Source organism: Marmota marmota, unplaced genomic scaffold (genome assembly GCF_001458135.2).
Source record: "Marmota marmota marmota unplaced genomic scaffold, marMar, whole genome shotgun sequence".
Classification (NCBI taxonomy): Eukaryota; Metazoa; Chordata; class Mammalia; order Rodentia; family Sciuridae; genus Marmota; species Marmota marmota.
Window position 1 is genome coordinate 3,595,809 of NW_026000057.1, and position 5,191 is coordinate 3,600,999.

Below are 5,191 nucleotides of genomic sequence, written 5' to 3' on the forward strand. Positions count from 1 at the left end.
CATCAAGACAAAGAGCATGCAGTGGAGCAAGCTGTTCACCTCATGGCAGTTGGGAAGCAAGAGAGGAAGAGACTACCCTTCCAGAATCCCCTTTGACAGCAAGCCCCCAATGATCTAACTTCCTCCCACTAGGCCCCATCTCCTAAGGGGCCACCCCCTCCCAGCAGCACCATGGGCTGGGACTAAGCTTTTAACACATAGGCCTTTGGGGGACATATCAGATCAAATACCAATATTTTAAAATTAAAGTAAAAATGCACCATACGGTATTGTTTATACAATATACAAAAATACATCATAAATATTCAAACTAATGTAGATGTTGGGGAACATGCTACTGCTAAGAGAATCATAAAATTTATGTGAAATAATTTTAACAGCTTTTAGATACAATTGACACACACAACTATACGTATTTAAGCCATATTTTATCTTAACCTAACTATATACCCATGAAGCCATCACTACAATCAAGATAATGAATATATCTTATTGATGGATATTTGAGTTGTTTCTAATTTGGGGCTAATGTTAAAAAAAGTCAAAAGAGGCCAGACGCAGTGGCAAATGCCTATAATCCCAGTGATTTAGGAGGCTGAGGCAGGAGGATCACAAGTTCAAAGTTAGCTTCAGCAGCTTAGTGAGGTCCTAAGCAACTTAGCAAGAACTTCTCTCAAAATAAATAAATAAATAAATAAATAAATAAATAAATAAAAATGGGCTGGGGATGTGGCTCAGTGGTTAAGTTTACCCTGGGTTTAGTCCCTGGTACAAAAAAAAAAAAAAAGTAGAAATAACTCAAATATCCATCAACTGTTGTTCAGGTTAATAACAAAAGGTGTTATCCATATAATAAAATATTATTAGCAGTAAAAATAAAAGTATGAATATATACCATGAAATGGATGAATGTGGAAAACATTATGCTAAAGGAAACAAGCCTGATACAGAAGACCACAGAACAGGCAAATCCATGTAGACAGAAAATAGAAGAAATTGGGAAATGGGAGGAAATGGGAATAACTACAACCTGTTAAGATACCTGAGGAGAGATGAAAATGATCTAAAATTAGATAATGGTAATGGTTGCATAACTCTGTGAATATACTAAAATCATGAAATCGTGACTTTAGAAACATGTATTTTATGGAATATGAATTATTCCCCCAATAAACCTGTTAAAAAAAACAAATAAAATGGATTAGATGTATTTAAAATAGACTTTAAAAGCCAAAATGAATACATCTTATCATTTGCCTTTGGATCTATATAAGGCTCAGCTTTATAAGGTAAGTAATAGTTTCTTGTGCCCAAATTGTAATTCACTTAGTATCAGCTTCATTTTCCCCAATAAGTAAAAACAGTTTACATTTTAGACTAGTTGGGTACTATAGTCAGTTTGTTTTTGTGGGGGCAGTGGGTACTGGGGATTGAACGCAGGGGCACTGGAGCACTGAACCACATCCCCAGCCCTGTTTTGTATTTTATTTAGAGACAGGGTCTCATTGAGTTGCTTAGTGCCTCACTAAGTTGCTGAGGCTGGCTTTGAACCTGCAATCCTCCTGCTTCAGCCACCGCACCCGACCTATAATGGCCTTTTCTGGCATTACCTTTTAGAATTAATACCTGTAACTATAAATAACACATTCAGTTCTCTATCCATTTTTATAAAAGTCTGTCCACGGATATTCTTGGATTTTTTTTTTTTGGTTTTTTTTTAATAGTTTTAAAAATTTTGTTCTAATGTTAGTTATACATGACAGTAGAATACATTTTCACACATCATACATAAATGGAGTATAACTTCTCATTCTTCTGGAAGTTCATGATGTAGTTACACCAGTCATGTAATTGTATATGCACATAAGGTAATGATGGATATTCTTGAATTTAAAAGGGACAATAAGAAAAAATAAAATACAGTCCTCCACTTGTTTTAATGCTTTCTTTCCATTTCTTTGCAATAAACACATTCTAAGAAAGAAGGCATTTCTATTGCCACCCTCAGAACAAAATGAACAAGATTATTTCTCTTACCTTTTAAAAGTTCACCTAAAAGACCTATTGAATAAACCTGTTTAAAGGCTATTGATCTAAGCATGGGTTTTAATGGACCATCAGGATATGTTGTCAAAGAAACTCAAGAATAGGGCATTTGATTTGTGTAACTATTTAAAAAAAGGACAGGACAGAAAGTGCCAGGTGAGTAGACTAAGGGTTACTGGAAAGGCTTACAAAGCAGCCAGTCCCCCAGTCTTCACACAGGTAAACTCATAGCTCCTGCATTTACTGATGTCCCCAGTGTCACTCTGCTGGCAATCAGTTACTCCATATCTATATAAATCCCTGTAATGGCTTCAGTCTTGCAAAGGACCAAGGAGGGTTTTAGGCATGTTGCAGAGTGGTGAGGTGCTGAAGTTAGCCAGTCATATTCCCTCCTCCAGCTATGCTGTACAGTGATGCTGAGGTCTTCCCATATTATAACACGGGAAAACAAAGCAAGAGGGCTGGGACATAGCACAATGGGTAGAGTGCTTGCCTCACATGCACAAGGCCCTGGGTTCAATCCCCAGCACCACCACCACAAAAAAAAAAAAAAAAGAAAGAAAACAAAGCAAGTCAGGGGCAGAGGTGTGCACCTGTAATCCCAGCAATTTAGGAGGCTGAGGCAAGAGGATTATAAAGTAGAGGTCCTCCTTGGCAATTTAGTAAGACCCTTTCTCAAAAAGGAAAATAAAGCTCAGTTGTAAATCCCAGGATTTGATCCCCAGTATCTTAAAAAAAAAATTAATAGATGATGATTTATGCTATTTAGCTTGCTTATCTGACTATTTATCTTTTGCCTCTCAACCCTAAATTGACTCTTTTATAAAAGTTATTCTGTGATGCTGGGATTGGGAATTTGCAAATAACACTTCCCAGAGTTCCTTCAGTTGGTGCTCTGCTAAATTCTGCAATTAGAAGATTAGAGGAAGATTAGAAGGCAAGGAGAAGTAATGCCCTTCCTGACTTGATTGTTTTTGTGTTGGCCCAGCTTTTACCATTCCTAGAACAAACAGCCTCAGAGGCCACCTGGCAGGAAACCCTTTTCAGAGCCTTACTCCCTATGGAACCATAGGGGACTTTGTCCAGGGACAGGAGTGGTAATCCCAGTAGCTTCCTTTTATTTCCCCAGACTTATCTCTGGGTTACCCCAGCGTTCCATTTTCTTCTTTCATTCCTAAATAACAAATTCCCTGTATAAAAATTTCCCTGTTAAAATGCCTAATTTTTTTTTTTTTGGTCTCTCTGACTTGGTTCTGCTTTATATAGTACCACTCTCTATTAGCTGTAACATATAGTTTTATAAAGATATAGAAAGACAGAACCAAAAAGAAGAAAAACTAATTAAGTTTTGCTTCTTAGTCCAGCTCATATCATCTTCCTAATTAATATTTTAAATTCACCAGGCGTGGTGGCACATGTCTGTAATCCCAGCTACTCTGGAAGCTAAGGCAGATGGATCAGAAATTCAAGGCCAGCCTCAGCAACTTAGTGAGTGAGACCCTGTCTCAAAATAAAAAATAAAAAGAGCTGGGGATATAGCTCAGTGGTAAAGCACCCCTGGATTCAATCCCTAGTACCCTCCCCTAGAAAATAAATAAATAATAAAAAGAGCCAGGGGTGTAGTTCAATGGTAGGGAGTTTACCTAGCATGTGCCAGGCCCTGGGTTTGACCCCCAGTATCACACACACACACACACACACACATTAAATCCACCTCAATGTCAACATTTCAACATGTTTAACCACCACTTACTAAGCCTCCTTTGCCAATGAGTAGAATTCTATATATGAAAACAAACATCTAAGCATCTTTTTCATACAGTATGTAAAAAATGCTTTTATATAATAAAATTTTTTCTGAGTTGTAATTCCCATTGCATCTGTACAGCTGAAGCTTACTTACCTAGTAACATATTTCCATATCATCCCCAAGATCCAGGGGTCTGCCGCGTTTCCATCTTCAGTCATTTATCCTGAACCAGAAAAACTCTTATAGAGGCAAGATTATTCAACCCTTCCACCCTTCCTTCTACTGTGTGTATGTGTGTGTGTATGTGTGTGTGTTGCTGGGGATGGAACCCAGGACCTTGTTCAAGAGAGGAAAGCACTCTACCAACTGACTGTATCCGCAGCCCCCCTTTTACATTTTCAATGTGGCTTCTTTTCACTTGCAGAATTTGAAGAGCCTCGAGAGACACTACCAGCCTTCCTCCATCTCTGGCTAACTTCTGTGTAAGTATAGCAGAATAATGCTGCCAGATGATATTTTTTTTTTAAGAGAAGTATTTAAGAAAATTCCATAAAAACTCTGTGCCAATGACTAATTTGTTGCTCTCAGCTCCAAGTCTGTCCTTTATTGCCTGCTCTCTGATAATAGAGCTGGGCATTCTTCAGGCATGATGTCAAGTTTTACCACTAGAGGCTGCTGGGGAGATGTTGGAGAAAGGAGTTACTCTTCCTGCGTGGGGTGCACTTTCCTTGCAGGCTCCCATAGTTGACCCAGGGGTCATTAGCATGGGGCACCTTCTTATAAGCAGCTTCTCATGGCACCTCTTGGGTGACTTTTCAGTGGAGTGCTGGTGACAAGATATTTCCCTGTAAACAGCACCGTCCCCCATCCCCCACTCCCACCCTCCCCTGGGCAGCATGCCAAGGAGTGATTTTCCGGCTTCACACAGCATGACACCTCTGCAGGGTTCTCTGCCATCCAGTGAGCTAAAGCTGTGCTGTTCCAACAAGGTCTGGATGTCAACACTGAGGATCCCCTTCCTTTTCTCAGTTCTGTGGGTAGTGGCTGCTCCCTATCTGCTATTGCTGTGTCCTTCCAAGTTCTCTTTACTCTCACTAACCAAGTCCTCATTATAACATCCCCTGTTATGGCTCATCATTCTTTGTACAGAGCTTTCTCTGTTCAAATTATCGAGTGGTTTACCTCTCCTGATTGGACCCTGATTAAAATGTACTCATTTGTTATATTTTGCTTCATTCCATCTGGTACCAATCATTAAACAAGTATCAACCATCTATTCTATCAGTGCTCATAAATCACATGATAAATGTACATTTGAGAATAAAGTTTTAAAGAGGCTGATTGATGTTAGTGTAGGTTTTCAGCCTGTGTCCTACCCTATTCCTGCTCTGACTA